This window comes from Ascaphus truei, chromosome 1 (genome assembly GCF_040206685.1).
Source record: "Ascaphus truei isolate aAscTru1 chromosome 1, aAscTru1.hap1, whole genome shotgun sequence".
Taxonomy (NCBI): Eukaryota; Metazoa; Chordata; class Amphibia; order Anura; family Ascaphidae; genus Ascaphus; species Ascaphus truei.
The window spans coordinates 470057549-470073680 of NC_134483.1; positions in this window are offsets into that span (position 1 = coordinate 470057549).

The window sequence follows — 16132 nt, forward strand, 5'->3', positions numbered from 1 at the left end:
GCCCAAATATTTTAAACTAGTAACAAGGGCTGGGATGGTATTAGCCTTGGTTCTGACCTGGACCTCATTCGTTAGAAGCTTTAAAAATGTAGCCTTGGTCCCATTTACCATTGTTACAATCTTGTCAGTTTAAAAACAGTTTGTTTTGGGAAATTCAATTTACAAGTCTCAAAAAAAAATCAGATTGAATTATGTGTTCAAGGTCGGAGAGTCTTTTGCTGTGTGCATATAGGATTGCGTAATCTGCACACATGTGGATTGAAGCTCCATTACAAGCTGTAGGAAGATCATTGATGAACACTGAGAAGAGTAGGGTCCCCAGGACAGAGCCTGATAGCCAACGGGTTGGAGTTAGAGCCTGAGATGGACACATGTTGGGATCTACCTGATAGGTAGAATGAAACCAGTTTAAAGCATGCTTCCCTATTCCAGAGCACTGAAGTTTGTTTAGCAAGATAACATGATCAACAGTATCAATAGCCTTTACAAAATCTAGGAATATTGCACCAGTAAGTTGTCCCAGTTCCATTACATACTGGATCTCATTGCAAACTGTTAGGAGGGTAGTGGAGTGTTTGGGAACAATTGGAATTGGCTAGGGAAATTTGTCTTTTTGTATAGTAATCGCTTAATTGGGAGTGAACACATTTTTCCATGACTTTGGATAGTATTGGGAGAAGAGAGATTGACCACTTTTGAAGATTGGGACAACTTTGTCAGTTTTCCAGGTCTTAGGGATATGGCCTGAAGACAAAATAGAGTTGACTAGGGAAGCAATCGGTTTGGCAGTGGCTGGGCACCAAGTCATAGGCCAGGTCCCCAATGGCCGCTGCGGCACTGCGGCAGGCCCCAGCGGCTGTGTGTGTGTGGGTGTGCAAAGAGTTGTGACTAGTACGTTGGCAGGGAAGACAAGAATTTTGTCTTCCCGTGCTGCAATCACTTGAGCGGCGCGCACCAATGGAAGGGCAGATTTGCCCCGTCATGTCCGCGCCCCCCCCCCCCCCATCATGGCCCCGCTCCCCGCACAACCCTAGAGCTCCCTTACAAACCGCCGATCAAGGCAGCAGTAAGGACTGGGGCCATAACAGTAGGAACTTAGATTGCAGTAAGTCAGGTCCAAATTGGCTGCGTAGTTTTAGTTTGAGGAGTAATTGTGTAATCTCCTCTTCCGATACTGGGACAAATTGAAAATTTTGGGCAGTGTTGGGAGAGGGTGGGGCTATAGGGGTACTCTCAGAATGATGTTCATGTTTGTGGTTTGGGTTGCGTTTTGCTTGTAAGAGTAGCTCATCCCACAAAGTATTCATTGAATGCATTTGCAACGTCAGTGGGAATTGTCAGAGTATTGTCCCCCTTAATGATATTATATAGTTGTTGATGGCTAGAAGGCTGGAATATATTGTTGATAACCTTCCAGAATTTAGCTGGGTTTGATTTATTCTGGTGAAGATTGTCCGAGTAATATTGTGCTTTTGCATGTCTTGTTTGCCTTGTGCACATATTCCGCAGGCAACTGTAGTTATTAACATTCTTGGTAGTGCCAGTTACTTTGTAGATTTTCCACAAGGCATCCCTTAGATGGTAGAGCGCTATAAGGTCAGTTGTAACCCACAAAATGTGTACTCCCCGTACTCTTATTCTGCGTAGTGGAGCATGGGTATCACAGAGTTTTAGGAACTCGATTGGAAATAGTCGAGTGCAGAATCGGGATCGGGAATTAGGTCGATAATATACCAAGGGCAGTTGGTAAGGTCAGCCAGAAACTCTTGTGGGTGAAAGTTTCTAAATGTTCTAGTGAGGAGAACTTTAGGACTTGATTGGGGTGGTTTATTTTTCCTTACACAGTACATTATTGCATGGTCACTGAAAAATGTCAGGAAGGATGCCAGAGGATTGGATTCTACTGGGATTTGAGGAGAGAATCCAGTCTAGCAAGGAATGGTTGTGCGATTTCAGGTTTGTCCGTGTGGGTTGGGAAATGAGTTGCGTTGGGTTAAGTGACTTCAGTTGTAACTGGATTTTGTGGTTTTTAGGGTTGAGCCAATTGAAGTTGAAATCCCCAAGAACTAGCAGCTCACGCTTCGCATTCAGAGAGAAAATTGAGCCAAGAAACTGGGTGATATCAGTCAGGTACTGTAAAAGGACTTTAGGAGGGTGGTAGATGCCAGCAATCAGGACAGCCTTAGAAAAGGGGAGACAGATTTTGCCAACTAGGGTTTCAAAAGAGGGTGGGCTTGGGGGGCAATTTAGTAGCGTAAACTGTAAGGTGTCTGCAATATAAAATAACACTCCTCCTCCTCTCTTTGACCTATCTTTCTTAGAAATGGTGTATCCCTGAATGGCGATATTTGCATCGACAGTTTTAGAGGTTAGATATGTTTCTGTGAGAATGATGGCTTTTGGTTCATCCACTTTAGGCAGCAGGCTCCGGATATTTATATGGGTGACAAATAGACCTTTTTGGAATTTGAAGGGGATTGTCTCAGTTGTATGGGACAGAGTTGAAAAGGGAGGGCTTGGATTTAGTTAAATATCACCTGCTAAAGAGAGTAACGGTACAAATAGAAATTTGAGTAGTTGTTTGCAAGGTGTACATTTGTGATGTTTGCCATTAGAGTGAGCTGTGGTTGGTGTGCTGGTTTTCAGAGTTCTCCACCAACATTCAGTAGATAGTTCAAGGCTTTTGACTAATCCAGGGTGTATGGTGATATTTCTTGTGTGCCAGGAGGAAGGAGTTTGTAATGGATAGAGTAACATTTCGATGAGGCCATAAGAAAGAACAGAGTTGAGATAACTAGAAGGTTCATTATCACAGAGGTAGGTAATGTTGTATGAAGCTGTTGTGAGCCAATTGAGTGTGTGCAGAGTAAACAGCAGAGGTATGTCTTTGCCAAGATGTTTTGCTGTATTTGTAATGCATAGGGATTTGGAAGCGGGGGAGAGGGGGGGGGGGGGGATGATAGGAGAGGCAAGTGTGTGCAGTAAAAAGTTGGGAGAGGCTGCATGAAATAAAATGTTTGGGGGGGTTAAAAATGCAGGCTAACAAGCATGGGATACTAGTGTGGTCAGATAAGCTCACTGTTTGTTGCCTTGTGTAGAGGAGGTTGCAGAAAGATGCAGTCCCCAGTCAACCTCTAGTCAAACTATCGTCTAACTATATATTCACTTAAATATGATCACTTTAAGATGCTAATGCCAAACCCTGATAATGCATCCCTTAACTGGTATTACATTTATACATCTAAACAGCCACATGACCCTCCCACCAATAAATCTGCCTGTTACAAGCTGGACAATATACAGAACACAATTAACAAATCGGCTTTGCTATTTTAAACATACCAGAGAACTATTAAAGACAGTGTGGATCAATAAGTCCTATATGCAGCAGAGGATCAATGAATTAAACATACCAGATAACTATTAAAGAGAGGATGGGATTACGTCCTATATGCAGCAGAGGCCCAATTAATTAAACATACCTGGAGAGGAGAGACAATTCAATTAGTTCCATCAGCTGAGGTTATAGATCTTGTGTAAACTGTATTCACTTAGATGATCACTTTAAGATGCTAATGCCAAATCCTGCAAATGCCTTCCCTTGCAATAAAATAAATAAAAACAAACACTAGGCAAAAGATCCATCGATTGTCACTGTGGTTACCTATGCCCTCAATTGTGGCATAGATAGCCACATTGATTGCCAATGGGCATCCTATAGTCAATGAAAGTGTTGCTTACCCTTGACGGGATGAAGGCTCATCCTCCTTATCCAACTGCAGCACCAACAACTCTTGACCCATGAAGCAAGGATCGTCAGTTTGAAGAATATGTGCAGAACTCCACGATCCTCTGTTGCTTGAAGAGGAGTCACTGGTGAGTTGATCTCATATTCTTCCTCTTATTCTCTTCTTTCTTGAACAGGTCCAGGACATGTTGACACGCCATCTTTTTCCTCTCAAATGAGACGTGACAGGCCTTATTTAAGGCCTGTGATGTCAATTTTGACAGACACATAGTCTGATTTTTTTTTTACAGTTCTATGATGTATTTTTATGGAGTTCTGCTCCAAACTGTTCTTTATAGTCAAGGTGTGGTCTTGCTAAGGATTTATACAGTGGCAAATTTATACTGTTTTCTCTTCCACCCAAACCCTGTTTTATGCAAGATTTATATTCCCTTAGATTTTGCAGGCTGCTTGTCTACAAACACTTCTAAATCCTTCACCATCAACGATTGACCTAATTTTGTCTAATTTAATTGTATGTAGCCTGCTTATTCTTGCTTCTCAAATGCAAAACATTACATTTATCTGCATTAAACCTCATCTGTCATTTACCTGCACAAGTTTCCATTTTACCCAAGTCTTTCTGTAGAGAAATAACATCCTGCTTACATAATTTTGTGTTGTCAGCAAAGATGGAGACACTGCCCTTTATGCCAACCTCAAGGTCATTAATACATTGCAGTTAAAAAGCAGTGGCCCCAGTACTGAACCTTGAGGTAGTTTATTTAAAGTGCAACTTTAGCCCAACCTGAAATTGCTCAATTTATGACAACTCTATGCTGTCTGATTTTTTACTGCATGCATTTTTTCTTCTCAAAGATATTTTTATAATTATATTTAAAGGAGTGGAAAAGTGTACAAAAAAAAACCAACACAAGAAGGCCCCGGGGGGTTAGCAAGTCACTAATAACAGATATTAACATCAAAATGTAAATGTCAATCTCTAGTATTAACATTGGTTGAAAGAAAAAAGAGCAGTAAAACATTAATATGATGTGTATTTCACATAGCAGATATTATTTTTAACCAAGGGCCCAAAGTTGCCTCTGGCACTGCAACCCCATCTGTGTAGTTCCAACCTGTCTCTACTATTTTTCTTTGACATGCTAATAGGATAATACATTCTCACAGTTACAGTAATGTACATAACTAAGATCTCACTGGAAGGGAAATATATCAGAAAAGCAGTTGTCCATGGGAGCCAGACACTGATTAACTTGCTTGTGGAATTTTTCCATATTGTGGTAAGCTTCTTCATCTCTAAAACGTGTCTCACTTTATCAGTAAACGTTCTAAAGGGGGGAGGATCACCCTGTTTCCAATGAAGAATTATTGTGCATCTAGCTGCTGTTAAAAAAGGTTCTATAAGCTTATTTAATTTGTTTGGTACATCTGGAATAGTCCTGTTGTCACCTTATCAGCCAGGATCACCATAACCTGTCTAATGTGGGACAAAATAAAGTTTCAAATGGGGTTATCTTATGGCAGGCCCACAAGACGTGGAGTAATGTGCCTCCAGACCCACAATTTCTCCAACAATGAGCAATGGCTCCCTTATGAATATGAGCCAATATATCTTGAGGCGGATATACCTGTTCTCTTTAATTATTGTACAAATTATTGCACAAATTGAAGAACCTGATGCAGCATTAAGAATTCCCTTTAAAAAAATCCTTTCTGGTGTTCAAACTGTGTACACAGTCTTTCAAATACAGTAAATTATTTATCTTTGAGGAGTCTAAATTTACAGATTATAAAATGTTTCACCTGATAGTATCAAAAGAGTTCCTTCTGTGAGATATTATATTTGTCTTGAATTTCTTCAAATGATTTAAGTCTACCTACTGATATTAGGTCTCTGACTCTCAAAATGCAATTTGAAACCCACTCATTATTATCCCCTAGATTAAGTTCTGGAGGGAATTCTGCATTCCTCAATAGATGGGTCATCAAGAAAGGGATGCCTATAATGTTCTTAACTTTTTCCCATACGTTTCAAACGGCTAGTTAGTGCAACAACCCGGTGCTTGTAAACTTCTTTGGGCCTTTTGCCCCCTGTTATCCTGATAAAGGGGTATCTAAGGATTGGTTAGGGATTTCTAAAGATTCAATCTCCACCCATCTTATTGTTTTAGGGGGTCTGTGCCAAGGCTCCGCTGTGCTGCCATGAAGTATTTCCTTAGGGATAGCCAGACCACCATCCATCTTAGATGAGGTAAGTATACACTTTCTAACCCCTTCATTTTTTGTGACCCCAGATCTTATTCTGTTTATTTGCCAATACTCTCGGTGGAATGCGGATTGGGAGGCTATAAAAAAGTATAGCCATTTGGGTAGGATATTCATCTTTATTGATGTTATTCTCCTGGAGTGTATTCCACTTGTCTAAGGTTTGCTTCAGAGTCAAATTAATTAGGTAATTAGTCTTATATTATCCTGAATAATGGGATACGTGTATTCCTAGATATTTTATATGCTTCTCTTGCCAATTGAAATCAACTTAATTTAAGTAGGTTTAGAGCATTTGGGTCGACAATCTTGTACTCCTGTGAGCTTCTGACTACTCCAGAGATGTTTGTATTGTTCCTGATTTTATTCATCAAACATCCTAGAGTTAGTCTGAACAGAAGTGGGGACAATGGACATCCTTGCTTGTTACCATTATTTCTAACTATTAAATCTGGGGTTTTTCTTGCCATTTCATCAAGCCATAACTCCCATCAAGAAAGGACCCCACACGCCAAAAGCTCTCAAGGTTGTGAACATGCAGTCCACATGATCAAATTCTTTCTCTGTATCCATGGAGAGCAGTATGGTGGGCTTTTTAGTGGTGTTAGCTAGATTAATAAGTTTAAGAAAATCCAAGGAGAGTGAGAGTGAGAGTGAGAGTGAGAGTGAGAGTGAGTGAGAGTGAGAGTGAGTGAGAGTGAGAGTGAGAGTGAGAGTGAGTGAGAGTGAGAGTGAGAGTGAGAGTGAGAGTGAGAGTGAGAGTGAGAGTGAGAGTGAGAGTGAGAGTGAGAGTGAGAGTGAGAGTGAGAGTGAGAGTGAGTGAGTGAGAGTGAGAGTGAGAGTGAGAGTGAGAGTGAGAGTGAGAGTGAGAGTGAGAGTGAGAGTGAGAGTGAGAGTGAGAGTGAATGAGAGAGAGAGACTGAATGAGAGTGAGACTGAATGAGAGTGAGACTGAATGAGAGAGAGAGACTGAATGAGAGTGAGACTGAATGAGAGTGAGACTGAATGAGAGAGAGAGACTGAATGAGAGTGAGAGTGAGACTGAATGAGAGTGAGAGACTGAATGAGAGTGAGAGTGAGACTGAATGAGAGAGTGAGACTGAATGAGAGAGTGAGACTGAATGAGAGAGAGAGACTGAATGAGAGAGAGAGACTGAATGAGAGTGAGAGTGAGACTGAATGAGAGAGAGAGACTGAATGAGAGAGAGAGACTGAATGAGAGAGAGAGACTGAATGAGAGAGAGAGACTGAATGAGAGAGAGAGACTGAATGAGAGAGAATGATGGATGTGTGGAGGAGCTGAAGATGATGTGGGGGGTGTGCTGTTCAGGGGGAGTGGAAGATGATGATGAGGGGAGAGAGCTGGTGAGGGGTGCTGATGATGATAAGGGGGGAGAGCTCAGGTGATTACACAGAGGATTAGGGAGAGGATGGGGAAGGGAGAAAAAAATGACAGTCAGTATTAATGGGGCCCTGAAATTCTTTTTGCCCGCGGACCCGCCCATGTTTAGCTACGCCACTGAGTGGATTACTGGATTTTTGCTGTATTAGCTAGATGTGTTAAATCTATGATCCTCCTCACATTGTCTGCTGCTCGTTGACCCAGAATAAATCCTTCCTGATCTTGCGTAATTATTTTTATGCAGATGCGTGTTTAACCTAACTGCTAATATCTTACTGTATATTTTGATATATACATTGATTAATGAGATGGGATTATAATTGCTGCAATAATCGTGGTCCTTCCCTGGTTTAGGCATTATTAAAATCTGTGCTTTTAACATGGAAGGGAGGGATGGTCTTCCCACTTAGAAAAGAGTTAAACAGTCTAACTAGAAATGAGATAAACGGGGCTCTGAATGTCTTGTGATACATATTTGAGAGGACATCCGGGACCGGTGTTTTTGAGGTTTTGAGGCCTTTTATACTGTAACTAGTAATAATAATTCCTCCGTAGAGATTTCTTTGTTCAATAATGCCCTGTCTGTAATGTCTAGGAGAGGCAGCTGACGTCCTTAGATATCTCTTTATTCTCTTGTAAAGTGTTTCATTGTTTTGTTTGTGGATTTTTTTAGAGTGTACTGTATATTGAGGAGTAGAAACCTATAAATTATTTTTTCATCAGCTTGGGATCATAGGAAATTGTACCACTTTTCAACCTAATTGTACTAGCAGCCTGTCCGCCTTGTTTCTTTTGTGGTAAAATAATTGTTTAGTCGATTTCAAAGCACTTTCTGCTTTATCAATTTGAAGAATCTTAAGGTCACCTTAAGGAGCACATTTTGAGAATTTGTTTTAGAGGGGTTAACCTTATATAGAGATTCTTTTTGTAGATTTCTGGTTTACTTGGAATTCAACTTTTCTTTTTGTCTTTTATTTAAAAGAAGGCAGGGGGATATAGAAAGTCCTTGTTTTCACAATTTGTCAACTTTGTCAAAGGGAGAGAGTAATTTTCAAGATATCTCTGCAGGTCTGCAGGTACTCACATACTCACGTTCTTGCACCACCATCTTCTGAGTTCCTCTGATCGTGCCTCTGGAAGAAGTGTGCTACTTCCTGCGATTAAACTTTTTTCCGCTTAGGCTTCATCTCCCAGGATGTTTGGGGTCTGCTGCATCATTTTCTGCCTTGTTTGGGGACTTTTCAGCATCTGATTTGGACGTTCCTGCCCTGCATCGTCAGTCTCCTGATAAGGTGGGCATACTGAGCTCATGCCAAACGCTCCTTCCACTAGCTACATTACGTAGCGCGAAGGCTCATACTCGTAATGCATGCATTTTAAAACAATGCTAAAACAACTTCAACGGCCATTACTTGAATTTTTATACCAACTGTTAATCTTACAGGTTTATGGGGGAGGGGGTGTAAAGCAACATCCTGTGCCTCTGGACACAAAACAGGAATCGCTCCCCTGTCGGTATAAGGATACTCATACTGGCCAACTGACCCCAGATCAAATGTGACATATCCACACCAGTGGAAACTAAAGCTAACAATGTTTGTCAATGTTTATTAAACACTCCCTGACATCTAAATATTCTTTTTAGAGAACAACCCAAAAATGAGCCCCACAATAATTACAGCTGCTGACCTGATTGTTTAGCAGCAGTCTTGTATTTGTTATTACTCCCTAGTCATTAATGATGGATGAGTTGCCACACAATGATGTATCTGATGTAGCTCAGGTTGTCCCCTGTGGCTATTGGTGTTTTGTCACTAGCCAGGCAGAAAAAATTGTTTACTTTTTGACAAGTTAATTCTGGCAGCCTAGTAATAAATGAAGTTTGTTTTCTAAAAAGGCAAGTTGCTCATACCAATTATGCTTTATTGGTGCAATTCACTCTAATTTAGTTACGTTTGTTTTATATACCTTTTAAATAGAAAGTCACTGCAATTTATTGCAAGCCCTTTGGCTGCCTGGGTTACAACAATATGGCAGAGAGAGTCAGTTGAAGATTTAATGTCAGTCTGACTATGTCACTACTAGAGATGGGGAGAGAGATTGGGGGGTGGAAAGGGGAAAGAGCGAGAGAGGGGGAAAGGATAAGAGAGAGGGGGGAAAGATAAGAGAGAGGGGAAAGATAAGAGAGAGAGGGGGGAAGGGTAGGTGAGCGGGGGAAAGGGTAAGTGAGAGGGGGAAGGGTAAGAGTGAGAGGGGGAAGGGTAAGAGTGAGAGGGGGAAGGGTAAGAGTGAGAGGGGGAAGGGTAAGAGTGAGATGGGGAAGGGTAAGAGAGAGAGAGATGGGGAAGGGTACGAGAGAGGGGGAAGGGGGAGATAAAGAGGGGAGAAGGGGGATGGAGAGGTGGGAGAAGGTGGAGAGAGGGAGGTGGAAGGGGGATAGAGAGGTAGGTGGGGGGGGAGGGGGAGAGATGGGTGTATGGAAATACTTTTAGGAAGTGTGGTATGGGACTCATTTAAATATACAGTACTTTGCATAACCATTAGCATATCTCCCAGCAAGGTACCTCAGGTTTGCTTCTTTTTCAGCAGTGTAATCAAAGCATTGTATTTTTATATATAGTAAAACATTTAATAAGTGACGCTTTTGGGGCACTGAATTAACTTTTGCATGCTTTGGAGAGAGTATTTACATTTTCTGACACATTTTGCCACAACAGATTTTTGTGTGTTAAGGTCATAGTTTTTTTCTATATAGACAAGGACCTGAGACCCTGGCAGATATATTAATTACATATTTTTGCATTTCTTGGGTGGTGGTAACATATAGATATGATTGCAATTGAGTAAGGGGTTAATATTAACTAATTGAAAGTACCTTGCGGAGAAGAAAGGTTAGTTGGATAGAGTAGCCATGTGTTTCAACCTTGGTTGCATATCTAAGTCATGTGCTCACTTGTGTGCTGTTCGTGACAGAAAGTATATGGCGACGGATTTAGGGGAGATATTGTCAATTTGAGGGACCTTTGCGAAGGTAAAAAGTCGGACAGCTTTCGAGCTGTGTATTAACCTTTGTCCCGTATGCAGGTCATGTGCTCACAGGTGTGCCGTTTGTGACAATGATGTCATTGCAAGAATGCAGAATAAGTTGAGAGCTTCTTGAACTCAAGAGCCAAATGAATCTATCCTAAGCACAGCACTATCTAGACACAAAGTCTTATGGTAACTTGAGCTCTTTCAATAGAAATGTTAGGTGACTGTGTTACACATTTGTATTACAATGAAAGGCTAGATAACATCCTATAGCATGCTGCCCAGTGGTGAATGGGGAAAGAAGAGTTAAACATGCAATTAATAGCAACTCTCTGCTAAAGACAAGTTGCTATTAACTGCATGTTTGGGCATCACATAATCCTTACCACTTAAAAATTAGCTTATTTAATAAAAATGTCAAACCAATTTATTTTTTGTAACATTCAGATTTTGTTTTCGTACGTAAAATTAAACAAAAAAAAAATGTAAATGTTTAAGCAATGCAGATTTGTCCATAACAACTATTAATGTTATGAGGTTCTATTTAGAACAATAATTTAATAATCATATTTTGACTTTTTTTGTAATTGTTCTGAATAAATATAGGTCTTTATAAATGTTTATTAAATTGTGCCTCTTTTTCCTTTTAGTGCTGTCACTATTTACTTTGTTTTGGGAAGTAGCATTATGCAGAACACAACAATTTTTCTGCATTTGCAAGGATTAGAGAGTGAGTGGAGTTGGAGAAAGTAGCTTATATATCCCCCTAATACTGTTTTTATACGTAACTCTGTAAAGTGCTAATAAATATTTACATCCAAACAGATTAATATATTTTATTTACCAGCACAGGTTTAAACTAAGCTCTAAAGAGATCCAATGGCCAGATATACCTAGCAGCAAGCAGTTTGGTTCATGCTATTTTATTCAGAAGTCTGGCTTTTGGTAGAACAGATCTTCGCAAGCAAATTTTTAAATATTATTTTACGACTGATTGTGTTAAAGACTGATAAGTTAAGGTATAGGTAGAATAAAAATGTTTCTGATATTATTCCAGGAGACAATTGCTTTGAATTAAAAGATAAGATCATTTTATAAGTGACACAATATTGAGTAAGCCCTAAATACGGACGTTAGAGCTCACTATGAAATTTGCCAAGAATTAAAAGCTGGTGGCACGAACTTTACTACAGTAAGTAGTATTTATTGTTAAGCTGCATTCTGTCCTAACAACAGCTATAGCAAAGCTACTTTTCTTGTTGATTGATTTTATATGGAGTGGTTGATGCTATGAAGGATAAAAAGGACAATTTCCTCTCTTATTAAGAAACTTTTTGTTTGTAAAACTACAAATGCTCTTCATAAAACTTGTAGCCTCATAACTAATAAGTAGCTCCAGGCCAATGGTGTGATATCAATCCAGCTACGGTTTTGTATTCACATTTGGTGACTAAGATAAAGAAAAGTAAGGTATATCCTGATCTGTATAGCGCCATCCATGTACATAGTGCTTTACAGCAGTAATACACGTGACAAAATAATAGCAGACATAATGGGTAGAAGTGCTTCAGACATAAAAGCAAACGTTACGAAAGGAGTCCCTGCACTGAAGAGCTTACAATCTAAGGTAATAATAATAATAATAATAGCATGTTCTTATATAGTGCTGCTAGTTTTACGTAGCGCTTTACAGAGACATTTTGCAGGCACAGGTCCCTGCCCCGTGCAGCTTACAATCTATGTTTTTGGTGCCTGAGGCACAGGGAGATAAAGTGACTTGCCCAAGGTCACCAGGAGCAAACACCAGGAATTGAACCAGGTTCCCCTGCTTCAAACTCAGTGTCAATCAGTGTCTTTACTCACCGAGCCGCTCCTTTTCCGTAGATGGTAGATGGTAGATGGTAGATGGTAGATGGTAGATGGTAGATGGTAGATGGTAGATGGTAGATGGTAGATGGTAGATGGTAGATGGTAGATGGTAGATGGTAGATGGTAGATGGTAGATGGTAGATGGTATGACATAAGACATAAATAATTTTCCCCAATTGAGTTCTGTATTCAATGTATCAAAAGCTTGCATGAGTTTATATCATTTGGTGATCTGTTAGTAACTGTGTTAACATAGAGTAAACTCTAAAGAAAGACCAGCATGAATTAATATCACATTTGATCTTGTGTCACTTGGCAGATGTGAGTAACCTCATAGCTACTGGGGAATGATTACAAAGAAATAATTGTTTTCTGCTTGTATGAAACTATACACCACTGAATGTTTATGAGTAGGGGGTATGAATATACGCGTTGTGGTAAAATTGCCTTTATTCAACAATCTTGTTTGTGGCAGTATTTAACAACACGTAGGATAATAATTAACAATAGTTTACAGAATGGTAGAACATTTGTTGCCTGTAAATACTGTAAGTAAGAAACGTAAAATGCCACTAAAGTTACTACAGCGGAAAATTGATTCTGTTTTCATGTTTACTGTATTAACACTCTAATCAAAATGTCAGAAGTATTATGAAACGACTAAATGGCTCGGTAAAAAGCATACATTCAATAAATGCTAAATGTACAAATGCATATGCTGGAAACCAGGATTGCAATAAGAAATGCCGCCCACGGTGTGGTGGCGACGCTCCTTCTGGTCGTGGAAGGTTGGAAGCGCAGCGGATGGCTGAAGACTCTGGGAATGTGGCTGGTCACAAATCCTACTGACATGTTATAACACTGTGCCATAAAATACAGGGACAGAATAAAGATGAAAGTATAACAGAGTAAAGCAAAATGACAGACACTTTACACACAGTACAATTTCATGCACGAATTGCAAAATAAATGCATTGTAAAACACAGCGAAATAAAGCAGGGAAAGAGCGACCCCCCCCCCCAGCCATGGGCGGGGGGGTTTCATGACCAGGGGGAGTCGGCCTTCCTCCCTGCTGGCCCGCCCCCACACCGCCCTCCCCGTCCCAGGGGAGGGGTCAAGACGACCCAATTTAAGGCCAAGCTGGCGGGGGGCACGTCCTCTTTGCCACCCGCCAGCCAAAAACTTGGCCTAAAACCTTTTTTGGTGAACCATGATGTGTCCTTCCATTGTATCAGGCTATTAAAATAAAAAAGACAATTAAAAAAATATGAATGACGAGAAGGAAGAGATGTTAAATGTATCTGATCTCTCAGCTGACAACAAATGTAATCAGGAATTTAATAAAGAGTTTGACTAGTCTTCCTTTTTGAAAAATATTAATAGGACATTCGTCCATAACTGAATGTATGCATCTTACATGCTTATGTGACATATTTACATGAGTTATCTAAAGTAAACTTAGTGGTACAGTAGTACAGGAGTTAGAACCTTTATAATTAATGCCTCTAGTGCTGCCCGATGTAGGAGTGGCTGACCTAAAATGTATGGTGAGAATAGGTGTGTGTCTGTCCTGTGTGTATTTGTTCTGCCCAGCTTTGTGTGTGTGTATTTGTTCTGTCCTGTTGTGTGTGTTTTCTATGACTGTCCTGTTGTGTGTGTGTCCCGTGACTCTCTGCCCCCACTGACTCTGCTCCCTCTGTCTCCTGTGACTCACTGCCCCCTCTGACTCTCTGCCCCCTCTGTCTCCTGTGACTTTCTGCCCCCTCTGTCTCTTTTGACTCTGACCCCTCTGATTCTTCTCCCTCTGTCTCCTGTGACTCTCTGCCCCGTCTGTCTCCTTTGGCTCTTTGCTCCCTCTGTCACCTGTGACTGTCTCTGTCCTGCGTTTTCTGTCCCTGTGTCCTGTTGTAGGGGTGCCTCAGCAACTGAGCACTGTTATTAGGGGTGCCCGAAAGAAAAAAATGTTGAAAAATACTGTTCTATGTATTAAAAGGTAACGCATGGATGCCTAAAATGAGAGATGCAGGAAGTCCGCTCTTTGAAACTGGGGTGTAGTTTGTCCCTGCCCCTCCACCCCCCAAATACCACAATTTGGGGTATTATTTTTTACCCCATGTACATTTAATATGGCAATTGCTGTGGGTGAAGCCTATGGGAAAGTACTACAAAGTTTTTGAACTTCAATGATAGGTGAGCCTTGTCAATCCTAGTTTTACAGATATTTGTATTAATAAAAAAACATAATTTGCTATTACATTTTTATGCCATGCTAAATTCAGGAAAGTATATGCTATATACAGTACATACAGTATATAAGATATTGTGCAATAATTTTGACTACATCTGTAGATATTCTGAAAGAGGGGCACTTGAGAAAAATACTTAATAGTTTAAACCATAAAATGCCAACATTACAAAGATACAACGTAATCCATTACAAAGGTAAAGTAAAACAATGAATTAAACTCTACTGTATATACATTGTGCAATTGGGATATTGAATAAAGGGATTTATGAAAGTCTATATTTAGTTGACTTTATTGAAAATTTTTATGTATTTGGACTGAATTTTCTGTAATATGTGAGAAAATAAAATTAAACCATGGATAGAATTATAATCTACAACTAGACATCTGATTTATCTAGTTTTATGTAACATGTAAGCTCTCCTGCTCCCATCACTCCCCTTTCTAATAAGGTGCTGTGAATGATTTTGTTGTTCCTCAGTGGATGGTTATATCCCTCTAATGGCTCTTACAGTACAATAGCGCTAGCAGTGCCTCTGTCTCCACCTACTCCGTCTATGGAAAGAGTATCAAAGGTGCTGTAGAGGAAAATACTCACAGACAAATGTAACAACAACAGCTTCCACTTTGGAGAATTTAATAAACCCCATCAGTGTTATATATATATATAAAAAAAAGACACATTTATTGATCTGGGTTCTGTCTTTTAGAATCATAATTAGTTGCAAAAAACGTTGTGGACATTAAAGTGAGTTTCAAAGGATTTCAGACTTAAACATTTACATACATTCTAATATCACATAAGGAATCACTTTGAGTCACATACAGTAAGTACGAACTACACAGTAACTAATATGTAACTGTAAATGATGCCGACTTGATACAGTAGGTAGGCCAATAAAATGCCTTTATTAAGTAACAATTAGTAGGGACACAAGAAACATCTACTTCTTACATAAATGATACAATACTATGTTATCAAATTTACCAAAATAATTTAAAGTAACAATATTTTAAACTGGATACTAGTGTCCGTTAATAACTTGAACTGAGCGCAGAATAAAAATATATTAAACCTGAGGGCCTCAAAAATAATTCAGTCCTTCAAATTCTTTGAGACTTGATGTTAATTCTAGCCCTGACCTTACTCTAGAACAAATCGAAGCCGTGGAGTTACACTTTTGTCGAGAGTGGATATGACCCTGGTGAAGTTAAAAACAGACTCAGAGCCTAGAACACACCCACAGACAAAACTTCCTGAAGGATTTACTATTTGTACTTTGCAACACAGCTTCTCCAATCATCAAGAAAGCTATTCTAAAACATTGACTTATTATTGTCTTCAGGAGTTTAAGAATACACCTTTGATAAATTACCAGCGAGGTAAAAACCTCAGAGACTATTATGTTAAGGTGGAAAACAGGCTTATTGATGTCCCGACTATGTGAACTGCAGACATCTACTGCTTAACCTTTAGGTAGGCACCCACATACTTGATCCCATTTCAAGACTAAACACAGAATGATGTGTACCGCAAGTATATTGTCTATATCATCATCCAGTATGTC